Below are 11,218 nucleotides of genomic sequence, written 5' to 3'. Positions count from 1 at the left end.
TACGTGTGATATACATGATTTTGCTTCAAATGCAGGCGAAACGAACGAGTAAGCTTCACATGCAGGCGAAACTAATGAGTAAGCTTCAAATCCATGCGAAACACATGATTTAGCTTCAAATCAATGCGAAAAAAATGGTTTAGCTCCAAATACTTGTCACATACATGATTTAGCTTCAAATGCAGGCGCAACAAACGAGTTAGCTTCAAATCCATGCGAAACACATGATTAGATTCAAATCAATGCGAAGTAGAAGACTTAGCTTCAAGTTAATGAGGAACAAATCAATAATGTTCAGATAATTGCGATATAAGTGGTATAGCTTCAAATGCGGGCGAAGCAAATGAGTTTGGTTCCAATCCATGCGAAACACATGATTTAGCTTCAAATCAATGCGAAGTAGAAGGCTTAGCTTCAAATCCATGCGAATCAAATGATTTAGCTACAAATACTTGTGATATGCGTGATTTTGCTTCAACTGCATGCAAAACCAACGAGTTAGCTTCAAATCCAAGCGAAACACATGATTCAGATTCAAATCAATGCGAAGTAGAAGGCTTAGCTTCAAATCCAGCGAAACGAATGATTTAGCTTCAAATACTTGCGAATATCTCTGATATAGCTTCAAATGCAGGTGAAACAAACGAGTTAGCTTTAAATCCAAGCAAAAGACATGATTTACCTTCAAATCAATGCGAATTAGGAGGCTTACCTACGAATCCACACGAAACAGATGGTTTAGCTTCAATTATATGTGATATGCATGATTTAGCTTCAAATGCATGCGAAACAAACGAGTTAGCATCAAATCCGTTCAAAACACATGATTTAGCTTCAAATTCATTCGAAAGACATGGTTTAGCGTACTATTCATGGGAATCAAATGGTTCAGATTCAAATACTGGTAATATACATCATGTAGCTTCAAATGCAGGCGAAACAAACGAGTCAGCTTCAAATCCATGCGAAACACATGATTTATCTTCAATTCAATGCGAAGTAGAAGGCTTACCTTCGAATCCATGCGAAACAAATGGTTTAGCTTCAAATACTTGTGATGTACATGATTTAGCTTCACCGGCATGCGAAAAAACGAGTTAGCTTCAAATGCAAGCGAAACTCATGATTTAGCCTCAAATCAATGCGATGTAGAAGGCTGATCTTCGAATCCATGCGAATCAAATGATTTAGCTTCAAATACTTGTGATATGCGTGATTTTGCTTAGACTGCAAGCGACACAAACGAGTTAGCTTCAAATCCAAGCGAAACACATGATTTAGCTTCAAATTCGTTCGAAAGACATGGTTTAGCGTACTATTCATGGGAATCAAATGGTTCAGATTCAAATACTTGTGATATACATGATATAGCTTCAAATGCAGGCGAAACAAACGAGTCAGATTCAAATCCAATCGAAATACATTATTTAGCTTCAAATTCGTTCGAAAGACATGGTTTAGCGTACTATTCATGGGAATCAAATGGTTCAGATTCAAATACTTGTGATATACATGATATAGCTTCGAATGCAGGCGCAACAACCGAGTTAGCTTCCTATCCATGCGAAACACATGATTTAGCTTCAAATCAATGCGAAGTAGAAGGCTGAACTTCAAATCCAAGCGACACACAAGATTTATCTTCAAATCAGGGCGAAGTAGAAGGCTTAGCTTCAAATCGATGCGAATCAAACGGTTTAGCTTCAAACACTTGTGATATACATGATTTAGCTTCAACTGCATGCGAAACAAACGAGATATCTTTAAATCCATGCGAAACACATGATTTAACTCCAAATCAATGCGAAGTAGAAGGCATAGCTTCAAATCCATAGGAATCAAATGGTTTAGCTTCCAATACTTGTGATATACTTGATTTAGCTTCAGCAGCATGCGAAACAAACGAGTTAGCTTCAAAAACCATGCGAATAACATGATTTAGCTCCAAATCGATGCGAAATAGAAGGCTTAACTACGAATCCATGCGAAACAAATGGTTTAGCTGCAAATACTCGTGATATACATGATTTAGCTTCAACACCATGCGAAACAAACGAGTTAGATTCAAATCCATGCGAAACACATGATTTAGCTTCAAATAAATGCGAAGAATAAGTGCGATCTTCGAATCCATGCTAATCAAACGGTTCAGATTGAAATACTTGTGATATACATGATTTAGCTTCAACAGCATGCGAAACAAACGAGTTAGCTTCAAATCTAGTGAAAAATATGATTTACCGTCAAATCGACGTGAAGTAGAAGGCTTAGCTTCAAATCCTAGCGAAACAAATAATTTAGCTTCAAATCAATGCGAAGTAGAAGGCGTAGTTTCAAATCCATGCGAAACAAATGGTTTAGCTTCAAATACTTGTGATATACATGATTTAACTTCAACTGCATGTGAAACAAACGAGTTAGATTGAAATCCATGCGAAACACATGATTTAACTTCAAATCAATGCGAAGTAGAAGGCTGATCTTCGAATCCATGCGAAACAAATGGTTTAGCTTCAAATACTTGTGATATACTTGATTTATATTCAAGTGCATGCGAAACAAACGAGATAGCTTCAAATCCATGCGAAACACATGATTTAGCATCAAATCAATGCGAAGTAGAAGGCTGATTTTTTAATCCACACGAAAGAGATTATTTAGCTTCAAATACTTGCGATATACATGATTTAGCTTCAACAGCATGCGAAATAAACGTGTTAGCTTCAAATCCAAGCGAAAAACATAATTTAGCATCAAGTCAACGCGAAGTAGAAGGCCTATCATCGAATCCATGCGAAACAAATGGTTCAGCTTCAAATACTTGTGATATACGTGATTTAGCTTCAACTTCATGCGAAACCAACGAATTAGCTTGAAAACCTTTCGAAACGCATGATTTAGCTTCAAATTCATTCGAATCAAACGGTTTAGCTTCAAATACTTGTGATATACTTGATTTATAGTCAAGTGCATGCGAATCAAACGAGATGGCTTCAAATCCATGCGAAACACATGATTTAGCATCAAATCAATGCGAAGTAGGAGGCTTAGTTTGAAATCCATGCATATCAAGTTGATTAGCTTCAAATACTTATCATATACATGATTTATCTTCAACTGCATGCGAAACAAACGAGTAGCTTCAAATCCAAGCGAAACACATGATTTGTATTCAACTCAATGCGAAGTAGAAGGCTTAGCTTCAAATCCATGCGAAACGAATGATTTGGCTTCAAATACTTGTGATATAAATGATATAGATCCAACTGCATGCGAGACAAACGAGTTAGGTTCAACTCCATGCGAAACACAGGATTTATATTCAAATGAATGCGAAGTAGAAGACTTAGCTTCAAATACATGAGAAACATATGGTTAGCTTCAAATCAATTGGAAATAGAAGGCTTAGCTTCAAATCCAAGCGAAACACATGATTTGGATTCAACTCAATGCGAAGTAGAAGGCTTAGCTTCAAATCCATGCGAAACGAATGATTTGGCATCAAATACTTGTGATATAAATGATTTAGATTCAACTGCATGCGAGACAAACGAGTTGGGTTCAAATCCATGCGAAACACAGGATTTATATTCAAATGAATGCGAAGTAGAAGGCTGATCTTCGAATCCATGCGAATCAAACGGCTTAGCTTCAAACCCTTGTGATATACATGATTTAGCTTCAACTGCATGCGAAACAGATGGTTCAGCTTCAAATACTTGTGATGAACATGATTTAGCTTCAACTGCATGCGAAACAAATCGTTTAGCTTCAAATACTTGTCACATATATGATTTAGCTTCAAATGCAGCCGAAACAAACGAGTTAGCTTCAAATCCATGCGAAACACATGATTTAGATTCAAATCAATGCGAAGTAGAAGACTTAGCTTCAAATACATGAGAAACATATGGTTAGCTTCAAATCAATTGGAAGTAGAAGGCTTAGTTTCAAATACAAGCGAAAGACATGATTCTGCGTCAAATCAATGCGAAATAGAAGGCTTAGCTTCAAATCCATGCGAAACAAAAAGTTAAGATTCTAATACTTGTGACATACATGATTTAGTTTCAAATGCATGCGAAACTAACGAGTTAGTTTCAAATACAAGCGAAACACACGATTCAGCTTCAAACACTTGTGATATACATGATTTAGATTCAACTGCATGCGAAACAAACCAGTTAGATTAAAATCCATACGAAACACATGATTTCGATTCAAATTCATGCGACACATGGTTTAGCTTAATATTCATGCGGAACAAATGGTTCAGCTACAAATACTTGTGATATACCTGATTTAACTTCAACTGCATGAGAAACAAACGAGTTAGCTTCAAATCCATGCGAAACACATGATTTAGATTCAAATCAATGCGAAGTAGAAGACTTAGCTTCAAATACATGAGAAACATATGGTTAGCTTCAAATAAATTGGAAGTAGAAGGCTTAGCTACAAATCCAAGCGAAACACATGATTTAGATTCAAATCAATGCGAAGTAGAAGACTTAGCTTCAAATACATGAGAAACATATGGTTAGCTTAAAATCAATTGGAAGTAGAAGGCTTAGCTTCAAATCCAAACGAAACACATGATTTGGATTCAACTCAATGCGAAGTAGAAGCCTTAGCTTCAAATCCATGCGAAACGAATGGTTTAGCTTCAAATACTTGCGAATATAAGTAATATAGCTTCAAATGCAGACGACACTAACGAGTTAGCTTCAAATCCATGCAAAAGACATGATTTACCTTCAAATCAATGCGAAGTAGAAGGCTTAGTTTGAAAACCATGCGAATCAAGTTCTTTAGCTTCAAATACTTATGTTATACATGATTTAGCTTCAACTGCTTGGGAAGCAAACGAGTTAACTTCAAATCCTTTCAAAACACATGATTTAGCTTCAAATTCATTCGAAACACTTGGTTTAGCTTAATATTCTTGCCAAAAAAAAGGTTCAGCTTCAAATACTTATGATATTCATGATTTAGTTTCAACTGCATGCGAAAAAAACGAGTTAGCTTCAAATGCAAGCGAAACACATGATTTAGCCTCAAATCAATGCGAAGTAGAAGCCTTAGCTTCAAATCCGTGCGAATCAAATGTTGTAGCTTCAAATACTTGTGACATTCATGATTTAGCTTCAAATCAATGCGAAGTAGAAGGCTTAGCTTCAAATCCGTGCGAATCAGACGTTGTAGCTTCAAATACTTGTGGTATTTATGATTTAACTTCAACTGCATGCGCAACAGATGGTTCAGCTCCAAATACTTGTGATGAACATGATTTAGCTTCAACTGCATGCGAATCAATTGTTTTAGCACCAAATACTTGTGATATACATGATTTTGCTTCAAATGCAGGCGAAACGAACGAGTAAGCTTCAAATCCATGCGAAACACATGATTTAGATTCAAATCAATGCGAAGTAGAAGACAGCTTCAAATACATGAGAAACATATGGTTAGCTTCAAATCAATTGGAAGTAGAAGGCTTAGTTTCAAATCCATGCGAAACACATGGTTTAGCTTAATATTCATGCGAAATAAATGGTTTAGCATCAAAACTTTTGATAAACATGATTTAGATTCAACTGCATGCGAAATAAACGCGTGAGCTTCAAATCCAAGCGTACCACATGATTTAGCTTCAAATCAATGCGAAGTAGAAGGCTTAACATCAAATTCATGCGAATCAAACGTGTTAGCTTCAAACACTTGTGATATACATGATTGAGCTTCAACTGCATGCAAAACAAACGAGTTAGCTTCAGATCCATGCAAAACACATGATTTAGCTTCAAATTCATTCGGAACACTTGGTTTAGCTTAATATTCATGCGAAACAAATGGTTTAGCTTCTACTACTTGTGATATACATGATTTAGCTTCAACTGCATGCGAAACCAACGAGTTAGCTTCAAATCCAAGCGAAACACATGATTTAGAATCAAATCAATGCGAAGTAGAAGGCTTAGCTTCAAATCTAGCGAAACGAATGATTTAGCTTCAAATACTTGCGAATATCACTGATATAGCTTCAAATGCAGGCGAAACAAACGAGTTAGCTTTAAATCCATGCAAAAGACATGATTTACCTTGAAATCAATGCGTAGTAGAAGGCTTAGTTTGAAATCCATGCATATCAAGTTGATTAGCTTCAAATACTTATCATATACATGATTTATCTTCAACTGCATGCGAAACAAACGAGATAGCTTTAAATCCATCCGAAACAGATGATTTAGATTAAAATCAATGCGAAGTAGAAGGCTTATCTTCAAATCCATGCGAATCAAATGGTTTAGCTTCAAATAATTGTGATATACTTGATTTAGCTTCAATTGCATGCGAAACAAACGAGTTAGCTTGAAATCCAAGCGAAACACATGATTTAGCTTCAAATCAATGCGAAGTAGAAGGCTTATCTTCAAATCCATGCGAAACAAGTGGTTCAGCTTCAAATACTTGTGATGTGCATGATTTAGCTTCAAATGCAAGCGAAACGAACGAGTTAGCTTCAAATCCATACGAAACACATGATTTAGCTTCAAATTCATTCCAAACACATTGTTTAGCCTGATATTCGTGCGAAACATATGGTTCAGCTTCAAATACTTGTGACATACATGATTTAGCTTCAACTGCATGTGAAACGAACGAGTTAGCTTCAAATCCATGCGAAACACATGATTTAGCTTCTTATCAATGCGAAGTAGAAGGCTGATCTTCGAATCCTTGCGAAACAAATGGTTTAGCTTCAAATACTTGTGATGTACATGAATAAGCTTCAACAGCATGCAAAACTAGCGAGTTAGCTTCAAATCCATGCGAAACACATGATTTAGCTTGAAATCAAGGCGATTTAGAAGGCTTATCTTCGAATCCATGCGAAAAAAATGGTTTAGCTTCAAATATCTGTGATATACATGAATTATCTTCAACTGCATGTGAAACAAACGAGATAGCTTTAAATCCGTGCGAAACACATGATTTAGATTAAAATCAATGCGAAGTAGAAGGCTTATCTTCAAATCCATGCGAATCAAATGGTTGAGCTTCAAATACTTGGGATATACATGATGCACCTTCAACAGCATGCGTAACAAACGAGTTATCTCCAAATCTATGAGAAACACAAGATTTAGCTTCAAATTCATTCCAAACACATGCTTTAGCCTGATATTCATGCGAAACAAATGGTTCAGCTTCGAATACTTGTGATATACATGATTTAGCTTCAACTGCATGTGAAACAAACGTGTCAGCTTCACATTCAATAGAAACACATGATTCAGTTTCAAATAAAAGCGAAGTAGATGGCATAGCATCAAATCAATGCGAAACAAATGGTTTAGATTCAAATACTTGTGATATACATGATTTAGCTTCAACTGCATGCGAAACAAACGAGTTAGATTCAAATCCATGCGAAACACATGATTTAGATTAAAATCAATGCGAAGTAGAAGGCTTATCTTCGAATCCATGCGAATCAAGTGGTTTAGCTTCAAATACTTGTGATATAAATGATGTAGCTTCAAATGCAGGCGAAATAAACGAGTTAGCTTCAAATCCAAGCGAAACACATGATTTAGCTTCAAATTCGTGCGAAGTATATTGCTTAGCTTCAAATCCACGCGAAGCAAATGATTTACCTTCAAATACTTTCGGTTTAAATGAAATTGCTTCAAATGCAGGGGACACAAATGCGTTAGCTTCAAATCCATGCGAATCACATGATTTTGCTTCAAATTAATACGAAGTAGAAGGATTATCTTGAAAGCCATGCGAAACAAATGGTTTAGCTTCAGATACTTGCGAATATAAGTGATATAGCTTCAAATGCTGCCGAAACAAACGAGTTAGCTTCAAATCCATGCGACACACGATTTAGCTTCAAATCTATACGAAGTTGAAGACATAGCTTCAAATCCATGTGAAACACATGATTTAGCTTCAAATCAATGCGAAGTAGTAGGATTATCTTCTAAGCCATGCGAAACAAATGGTTTAGCTTCAGATACTTGTGATATACATGATTTAGGTTCAACTGCATGCGAAACAAACGAGTTAGCTTCAAATCCAAGCCAAACACGTGATTTAGCTACCAATTCATGCGAAGTAGAAGGCTTAGCTTCAAATGCATGCGAAACGAATGGTCTAGCTTCAAATACTTGTTTTATACATGATTTAGCGTCAACTGCATGCGAAAACAACGATCTAGCTTCAAATCCATGCGAAACACATGATTTAGTTGCAAATCAATGCGAAGTAGAAGGCTTAGTTTGAAATCCATGCGAATCAATTTCATTAGCTGCAAATACTTATTATGTACATGATTTGGCTTCAACTGCATGCGAAACAAACGACTTAGCATCAAATCCATGCGAAACACATGATTTAGCTTCAAATAAATGCGAAGTAGATGGCTGATCTTCGAATGCATGCGAAACAAATGAGTTAGGCTCAAATACTTGTGTTATACATGATTTGGCTTCAACAGTATGCGAAACAAACGTGTTAGCTTCAAATCCAAGCGAAAAACATAATTTAGCATCAAGTCAACGCGAAGTGGAAGGCTTAGCTTCAAATCCATGCGAAACAAATGGTTTAGCTTCAAACACTTGTTTTATACATGATTTAGCTTCAACTGCATGCGAAACAAACGAGTTAGCTTCAAATCCCAGCGAAACATATGATTTAGCTTCAAATCAATGCGAAGTAGAAGGCTGATCTCCGAATCCACACGGAACAGATTGTTTAGCTTCAAATACTTGTGATATACATGATTTAGCTTCAACAGCATGCGAAACAAACGTGTTAGCTTCAAATCCATGCGAAATACATAATTTAACTTCAATTCAATACGAAGTAGAAGGCTTATCATCGTATCCATGCGAAACATATGGTTCAGCTTCAAATACTTGTGATGAACAAGATTTATCTTCAACTGCATGCGAATCAATTGGTTTAGCACCAACTACTTGTGATATACATGATTTTGCTTCAAATGCAGGCGAAACGAACGAGTAAGCTTCAAATCCAAGCGAAACACATGATTTAGTTTCAAATCAATGCGAAGTAGAAGGCTTAGCTTCAAATCCATGCGAAACAAATGGTTTAGCTTCAAATACTTGTGATAAACATCATTTAGCTTCAACTGCATGCGAAACAAACGAGTTAGCTTCACATCCATGCCAAACACATGATATAGCTTCAAATCAATGCGAAGTAGAAGGCTTATCTTCGAATAAATGCGAAACTAATGGTTTAGCTTCAAATACTTGTGATATACATGATTTAGCTTCAACTGCATGCAAAACAAACGAACTAGCTTCAAATACAAGCGAAACACTTGATTTAGCTACAAATCAATGCGATGTAGATGGTTTAGCTTCAAATTCATGCGAAACAAGTGGTTTAGCATCAAATAATTGTGATGTACATGATTTACCTTCAACTGCATGCGAAAAAAATCGAGTTAGCTTCAAATGCATGCGAAACACATGATTTAGCTTGAAATCAATGCGAAGTAGATGGCTTATCTTCAAATACATGCGAAACACATGATTTAGCTTCAAATACTTGCGATAGAAGTGATATAGCTTCAAATGAATGCGAAACAAACGAGTTAGCTTCTAATCTATGCGAAACACGTGATTTAGCTTCAAATCAATGCGAACTAGAAGGCTGATCTTCGAATCCATGCGAAACAAATGGTTTAGTTTCAAATACTTGTGATATGCGTGATTTTGATTCAACAGCAAGCGAATCAAACGAGTTAGTTTCGAATCAATGCTAAATGCATGATTTAGCTTCAAACCAATGCGATGTAGAAGGCTTAGCTTCAAATCCATGCTAAACGATCGATTTAGCTTCAAATGCTTGCGATATAAGTGATATAGTTTCAAATGCAGGCGAAACAAACGAGTTAGCTTCAAATCCAAGCGAAACACATGATTTAGGTACAAAACAAATGGTTTTCCTTCAAATACTTGTGATATACATGATTAAGCTTCAAATGCAGGCGTAACAAACGAGTGAGCTTCAAATCCAAGCGTAACACATGATTTAACTTCAAATCAATGCGAAGTAGAAGGCTTAGCTTCAAATCCATGCGAACCGAATGATTTGGCTTCAAATACTTGTGAATATAAGTGATATAGTTTCAAATGCATGCGAAATAAACGAGTTATCTTCAAATCCATGCGAAACACATGATTTAGCATCAAATCAATGCGAAGTATAAGGCTTACCTTCAAAACCTTGCAAACCGAATGATTTGGTTGCAAATACTTGCGAATATAAGTGATATAGCTTCAACTGCATGCGAAACAGACGAGTTATCTTCAAATCCGTGCGAAACACATGATTTAGCTTCAAATCAATGCGATGTAGAAGGCTTAGCTACAAATACATGAGAAACAAATGATTTATATTCGGATAATTGCGATATAAGTGATATAGCTTCAAATGCAGGCAATACAAACGGGTTAGCTTAAAATCCATGCGAAACGCATGATTTAGCTATAAATTCATGCGAAGTAGAAGGCTTAGCTTCAAAACCATGCGAAAGGAAGGTTTTGCTTCAAATACATGCGAATATAAGTGATATAGCTTCAAATACATGCGAATATAAGTGATATAGCTTCAAATGCAGGCAAAACAAACGGGTTAGCTTAAAATCCATGCGAAACGCATTGTTAGGGCCAAGTGGCCAGGATTTATGGCAGGGGCCATGTGCTTGGGTACCCGGACGGTATGGGTCTGTCCCGGGCCGTTCCCGGGCACATGTGGCACCGTCATAACGTCTCCTGGTCCTTGATTACGGTCCAGTCAATGACGGTTGGGTCTGGCATTGTTCGGGCACGTAGGCCCATCAGCGCGGGAGGTCTCGCAGGAGCAGATTTTGTCACTCTCCCTCCTAACTCCCGGCCCACCGTTTTGGGGCAGTCTCGCTGGATTTGGGATTGCAGTGATTGGACCGTAATTCCTTGCCGCCCACCCTAGGTTAAGAGAAGTAGGGAGGACCGAGGTGATCTTAGACATGACTCCGGTCCTCTAGAAACAGAACATTCTCAACAGTACAGGCAGAACACTCTTAGACACACAGAACATACAGAGAGTACAGACAGACAGAACAGTCTCAGAAGTACACACAGAACATACAGAGAGTACAGACAGACAGAACAGTCTTAGAGCGATAGACAGA

This window comes from Megalopta genalis, unplaced genomic scaffold, assembly GCF_051020955.1.
Source record: "Megalopta genalis isolate 19385.01 unplaced genomic scaffold, iyMegGena1_principal scaffold1395, whole genome shotgun sequence".
NCBI lineage: Eukaryota > Metazoa > Arthropoda > Insecta > Hymenoptera > Halictidae > Megalopta > Megalopta genalis.
Note: the sequence above shows the minus strand (reverse complement) of the source record.